The sequence below is a fragment of the Vicia villosa genome, linkage group LG2, assembly GCF_029867415.1.
Source record: "Vicia villosa cultivar HV-30 ecotype Madison, WI linkage group LG2, Vvil1.0, whole genome shotgun sequence".
Lineage (NCBI taxonomy): Eukaryota > Viridiplantae > Streptophyta > Magnoliopsida > Fabales > Fabaceae > Vicia > Vicia villosa.
The window spans coordinates 99,762,162-99,769,218 of NC_081181.1; the positions used below are offsets into that span (position 1 = coordinate 99,762,162).

The 7,057-nt window shown below is 39.6% G+C and overlaps 1 non-coding gene across 1 annotated transcript; it reads left to right on the forward strand.

Annotated features, from left to right (window-relative positions):
- The first annotated feature begins 6,645 nt into the window (after window positions 1-6,645).
- Window positions 6,646-6,752, forward strand: LOC131654390 (small nucleolar RNA R71). The gene has a single exon (XR_009299431.1). It is a non-coding gene; the product is annotated as a small nucleolar RNA R71 (small nucleolar RNA).
- The last annotated feature ends 305 nt before the right edge of the window (window positions 6,753-7,057 follow it).

Here is a 7,057-nt window from a genome sequence, read left to right on the forward strand (position 1 = left end):
TAGCCACGTCCATTGTTGTGCACATTAGAGTAAATATGTTTGAAAACTTCGTCGAATTGAGCATTGACGGTGTCGATGAAATCGAAGAAGTGCATTTGCAGAGTGTGTAACTCGTTGCGCACATGTTGTACATCGTGTTGCAGTGCATTAATGGCTTGCTCATGTGTGTTCTGATTAGGAGTTCTTTGGTTTAGTGATTCAGTGGATGCAGCAGGTTGTTGTGGTTCAAGCTCGACATCAGTCATATCTTCAGTATATTCTCCAGTAGGAGTCTCAGGCTCATACTCAGGAATGGGTTCATCTTCAAGAAGAGGTTCATATTCAGGCTCATGATCATCCTCAGGCATAGGTTCATATTTAGGTTCAAGGTGATCTAAGGGTATATTTCTTTGTTCATAGTATCCAGGAGGAGTGTCAGGTTCAGATTCTGATTCATGCATTTCTTCATCAAAATGTTCATAAGCTTGTGGGGTTTCAGGTGAGGCTTCTCTCTCAGGAATCTGACCATAGTAAAGCCAGTTAGCAGGGTTGTGCACACTCGTCCTTGGACTCGGTAAGGTGAACTGATCCAATACTTTATTATCAATGAGTAAATCAAACTGATCAGGTCCAAGGTTACCAATGATACCTCGATTAAAGCAGAAACGAATGTCTATAGAATTGTGGGAACCAAAAGGTGTCAATCTAAGTAGAGGTATTCTCAGTCCTATAGCATTTGCAATCATAGTGACAAATCCGCCGATCAGAATAGGTGAAACTTCGTCTTGCATGATGCGCTCGAAGTTAGTTAGCATGAATGCGATGGCGTTGACCGCACGATTCTGAGAGGTGCAGAACATGATGAATAACTCTTCTCTAGTAACTTCAGTAATATTATCGGGTTTACCGAAAATGTAGTGAGCGATGATCTTATGCAAGTATCTGAAAGCAGGGTTATGGATGTTCTCGGATTGAAACTCATTCTCTTCAGGGTTATCATTTCCAGTGATCTTGCCCCAAAATCTTTCCAACTCCCAATATGCAAGACTGTCTTCAGCTACTGTGGTGTATGCATCTGATCCATGAGGTAGTTCTAACATTTCAGCAAAATCTCGGATGCAAAACTGATATTCTAAACCAAAGAGTCGAAAGAGGATAACTCCTTTCCTCAGCCCTTGTCCACAGTTAGGAAGATAAGTCAAGGAGCTCAAGAATTCCAGAGTGAGCTTTCGATAAGTACTAAACTTGCGGAACAGGTGAGAACCGATCCAACCGATTTGGTTCAGCAAGTGCATGACGCTTTCTTTGATACCAAGTCTTTCCATAGTCAGCTGGTGAGGATAGCGAGTCAAATCCATTTGCCTTTCAGCCAGCTTAGCATATCTCGCTTCTTGTCCTCTACCACGGAACACAACTTCCATATTGTCAACTTCTTGCATCTTGATGAGTTAGTAGTTAAGAAAACCTATAAGTTGAAAATATTAAGACTAATTTAGAACTAGGCTAGTGTTGTTTTTTTTTTTTTTAAAAAGGAAAAAATTAAAGAGAAAAATAAAATAAAAGATGTAATAAGTTATAATAATAAATATAATTATATAAAGGAAATATTTTCACGATTTAAAGATAGCGGTTATAATTATAGTAATTATTATAAAATGTAGGAAATATATAAAAATAATTAAAATTAAAATTAAAATAATTAAAAATAGAATAGAATATTAAAATAAAAATAAAATTAAGAAAATAAAAATAATTAAAAAATAAATGTGGGTTGTCTCCCACCAAGCGCCTTGTTTTATGTCGTAAGCTCGACGATTTTAAAATAGAAAACTATTTTTTCGAAAGAGCGGGCAGCTCGTCAAGTTTAAAAATTTGAATGTTTTCATCATGTTCGAGATGATGGTAATACTTAAGACGTTGCCCATTTACGATAAAAGGTTTGACGGTTTCTCCTTTGATTTCTGTCGCTCCGCTCGGAAATATGTTAGTGATTTCGACAGGGCCAGACCATCTAGATCGTTACTTCCCAGGAAATAATTTTAATCTAGAATTAAATAGAAGTACTTTATCGCCTATGTTAAAATTTTTCCTAGATATACGCTTGTCATGCCATTTTTTCGTTCTCTTTATAGATTTTGGCGTTCTCGTAAGCGTCTTGTCTAAGTTCGTCTAATTCGTTTATGTCTAGAAGTCGTTTCTCACCAGCGGCAGTGTAGTTTAAATTTAAATTTTTAATGGCCCAATAGGCTTTATGTTCTAATTCTACCGGAAGGTGGCATGATTTTCCATAAACGAGTTTGAATGGGTGGTTCCAATTGGAGTTTTGAAAGCTGTTCTATAAGCCCATAAAGCTTCATTTAACTTGGTTGACCAATCTTTTCTAGATATAGCAACAGTTTTCTCCAATATTTGTTTTATTTTGCGGTTAGATACTTCTACTTGTCCGCTTGTTTGTGGATGGTATGGTGTAGCTATTCGATGATTTACTCCATATTTTCAAAGGAGTTTCTCAAGGATTCTTGAAATGAAATGAGACCCACCATCGCTAATTACCAGTCTTGGCACACTGAACCTAGGAAAGATGACGTTTTTGAAGAGTTTGATAACTACTCGTGTATCGTTTGTAGGAGAAGCTATAGCTTTTATCCATTTCGAAACATAATCGACAGCTACGAGTATATATTGATTTCCGTATGATGATGGAAACGGACCCATAAAGTCTATTCCCCAGACGTCAAATATTTCTACTTCTAGAATTCCCTTTTGAGGCATTTCGTCACGTCTCGAAATATTTCCGGTTCGTTGGCATCTATCACAGTTTAATACAGCAAAATAAACGTCTTTCCACAAGTTGGGCCAGAAGAGCCCAGATTGAAGGATTTTGGCGCAGGTTCTAGATGTGCTATGGTGTCCTCCACACGGTGCAGAATGACAATGTGTTATTATGCTTCCTATTTCTTCCTCGGGTACACAACGTCTAAAGATTCCATCTGAGCCTCTTTTGAAAAGTAGCGGGTCGTCCCAATAGTAATGTTTTAGGTCATGGAAGAATTTCTTCTTCTGTTGGTAACTTAGATCAGGAGGAAGTACACCAACAGCTAGGTAGTTTACGAAGTCTGCATACCAAGGTGTGTCAGAGCGGACTAAAGCTACTTCTACGAAGTTGTTGGTTGCAGTTATTGGATGGTATGGTTCTAATTTGTTAGCTTCTAACTGAGCGATGAGTCTTTCATAAGGGAAATCATCGTCAATTGGCACTTGTTCGGGTTTCAGATTTTCCAGTCGAGAGAGATGATCTGCTACGACATTTTCAATTCCCTTTTTGTCTTTAATTTCCAAGTCGAACTCTTGTAATAACAGGATCCATCTCAACAGTCTCGGTTTGGCGTCCTTCTTGGTTAAGAGGTACCTAATAGCAGCGTGGTCAGTGTATATGATTATTTTGGCTCCTACCAGGTAAGAACGGAACTTATCTAACGCGAATACGACAGCTAATTATTCCTTTTCTATCGTGGCGTAATTCATTTGAGCTTCGTCTAGGGTTCTACTCGCATAGTATATGACATGTAGTTTCTTATCTTTTCTTTGCCCTAGAACGGCTCCTACAGCATAATCGCTTGCGTCGCACATTATTTCGAAAGGCTCGTTCCAGTCGGGAGGTTGCATAATTGGTGCAGAGATTAATGCTTGTTTAAGCGTATGGAATGCTTCAGTGCATTTATCGGTAAAAATGAATTCGGCGTCTTTCATCAGTAATTCAGTTAAGGGTTTGGTTATTTTAGAGAAATCCTTAATGAAACGTCGGTAAAAACCAGCGTGTCCTAGAAAACTCCTTATTTCTCTAACTATTTTGGGAGGTTGAAGGTTTTCGATAATTTCGATTTTAGCTTTATCCACTTCGATCCCTCTATCGGATACAATGTATCCAAGTACGATTCCTTGTCGAACCATGAAATGGCATTTTTCCTAATTAAGGACAAGGTTAACACTTACGCATCGTTTAAGTACTGATTCAAGGTTCTCTAAACATGTTTCAAAACTTCCTCCACAGACAGAGAAGTCGTCCATAAAGACCTCCATTATTCCATCCAGGAAGTCGGCAAATATTGCCATCATGCATCTTTGGAAGGTTGCGGGTTCATTGCAAAGTCCGAAAGGCATTCGTCTATAAGCGAATGTGCCATAAGGACAGGTAAACGTGGTCTTCTCTTTGTCGTCAGGGTGGATAGGAATTTGGAAAAATCCGGAGTATCCATCCAGATAACAGAAATGTGAGTGTTTAGCTAGGCGTTCGAGCATTTGATCGATGAATGGTAAAGGGAATGGTCTTTTCGGGTGGCTTTGTTTAGCTTCCTATAGTCAATGCACATTCTCCATCCAGTTTGGGTACGTTGTGCTACAGATTCGCCTTTTGCGTTAGTGATTACAGTAACTCCTCCTTTCTTTGGTACGACGTGAACAACACTAACCCATTTACTATCGGATATTGGATATATTATTCCGGCTTCTAGCAGTTTTTGGATCTCCTTTTTAACCACATCGCTCATAATAGGATTTATTCGCCTTTGGTGTTCCCTAGAGGTTTTACAATCTTCTTCGAGCATAATGCGGTGCATACAGATGGAAGGACTTATTCCTTTCAAATATGATATGTTATATCCTAAAGCGGTTGGGTATTTTCTTAGGACAGTAAGTAGTTTTTCAGTCTCGGTCTGTCCTAAATTGGCGTTAACTATAACTGGTCGGTTTTGTTCTTCGTCTAAGAATTCGTACCTAAGGTCGGTAGGTAGTGTTTTAAGTTCTATAGCAGGTTTCTTAGGCCCAGGTATAGGATCAGGAGTTAATGCTAAACATTCACTCAGGTGGTTATCTTGATATTCCCCACGCCAGTTGTCATCTTCAAAAATTGGCGGTATAGGAATTTTTAGGATCACGGTTTCCTTATGTGGTTCGGATTTTATTTCATTAACACACTCTTCGATTATGTCAGCAGAGCAGCATGTGTCAATTATAGAAGGTGCTTTTAGGAATTGGGAAAGAATAAATTCTATTTTCTCTTCTCCTACTTCGAAGGTAAGCTTTCCTCGCTTGACATCTATAATTGCACCAGCGGTTGCTAAGAATGTTCTTCCTAATATGATCGGGATGTTAGAATCTTCTTGGATATCCATTATGATTAAGTCAGTTGGGATGTAGAATTGGCCTACACGAACAGGGATATTTTCTAACATTCCTACAGAGTATTTAACTGAACGGTCAGCTAGTTGAAGAGACATTCTCGTTGCCTTAAGCTCACCCAGATTTAGCTTCTTACAGGTTGAAAGAGGCATCAAACTAACACTGGCTCCTAAGTCGCACAAGGCTTTCTCTATAATAGTTTTTCCTATTACGCAGGGTATAGAAAAACTACCAGGATCTTTCAGTTTGGGAGCCATGTTATTTTGGATGATAGCGCTACATTCAGCGGTAAGTGTTACAGTTTCCTTATCCTCGAGTTTCTTTTTGTTCGATAGAATTTCTTTTAAGAAATTAGCGTACGAAGGCATTTCGGTTATGGCTTCTGTGAACGGTATGGTTATGTTTAATTGTTTTAGAAGTTCTACGAATTTTTTAAATTGCGCTTCGGTTTTTTATTTGGCTAGTCTCTGAGGGTAAGGAATTGGTGGCTTATAAGGTGGTGGTGGAACGTGAGGTTTTTCTTTTTCAGGTTCCACTTCGTTGTTGTTCTCATCGGTCTTAGCAGTTTGATCATCAGTTGATGTCTTTTTGGTTTCCTTTGGCTCTTGTTGGGACATGGGTGCATTTTGAGTTCTAGGATCGATAGGTCCATCGTAGTTCGTTCCACTTCGTAGTGTTATTGCGTTCGCATGTCCTTTAGGGTTAGGTTGTGGTTGAGCAGGAAACGTGCCAGCAGGGGCAGCAGTAGGTGCTTGTTGTTGGGCTACTTGTGAAATTTGAGTTTCTAGCATTTTGTTATGCGTAGCTAAAGCATCTACTTTGTTCGCTAATTGTTTTAGTTGCTCGCTATTGTGGATGTTTTGATTTAGGAAGTCCTTATTGGTTTGTTGTTGGGAAGCTATAAAGTTCTCCATCATGATTTCTAGATTCGACTTCCTAGGGGCGTTTTGAGCAGCTACAGGCGCTTTTTGATAACCAGGTGGGATAGCAGGAGCTTGTCCAGGCGCGTACAACACGTTGTTGTTCTTATACGAAAAGTTCGGATGGTTTTTCCATCCAGGGTTGTACGTGTTAGAATAAGGGTTTCCTTGAGCATAATTTACTTGATCAGATGGGATTCCAATCAAGAGTTGACATTCGGCAACTACATGTCCAGTTAATCCACAAATCTCGCAGTTAGGTGCTACGGCAGCAGCGGTGGCTGAAGTAGTGATGGTTAAGTTATCGATCTTTTGAGTTAAAGCGTCTACTTTAGCGTTAACACGGTCTATACCACTTATTTCGTACATTCCTCCTTTGGTTTGGGTTTTCTCTAGAGCGGCTCGTTCTCCACCCCATTGGTAATGGTTTTGTGCCATGTTCTCTATGAGGTTGTATGCTTCATCATGGGGTTTGTCCATTAGTGCTCCGCCAGCAGCGGCATCTATAGTCATTTTAGTGTTATAAAGGAGACCACCATAGAAAGTATGGATGATCAGCCATGGTTCAAGTCCATGATGAGGGCATAGTCTAAGCATGTCCTTGTATCGTTCCTAAGCTTCGAAGAGTGATTCGTTATCTTTCTGGGTAAATCCGTTGATTTGCCCTCTTAGCATAGCAGTTTTGCTAGGCGGAAAGAATCTAGCTAAGAATACTCTCTTCAATTCTTCCCATGTAGTTATGGAATTAGAAGGTAGGGATTGAAGCCACGCTCTAGCTCTATCTCTCAAGGAGAAAGGAAAGAGACGTAATCGGATAGCTTCGGAACTAACGTTGTTAGCTTTGACAGTGTCGGCATATTGCACGAACATAGATAAATGGAGGTTGGGATCGTATGCAGGGCTTCCAGAGAATTGATTCTGTTGAACAGCTTGTACCAACGAAGGCTTCAGTTCGAAATTGTTTGCCTCAATCGCAGGTG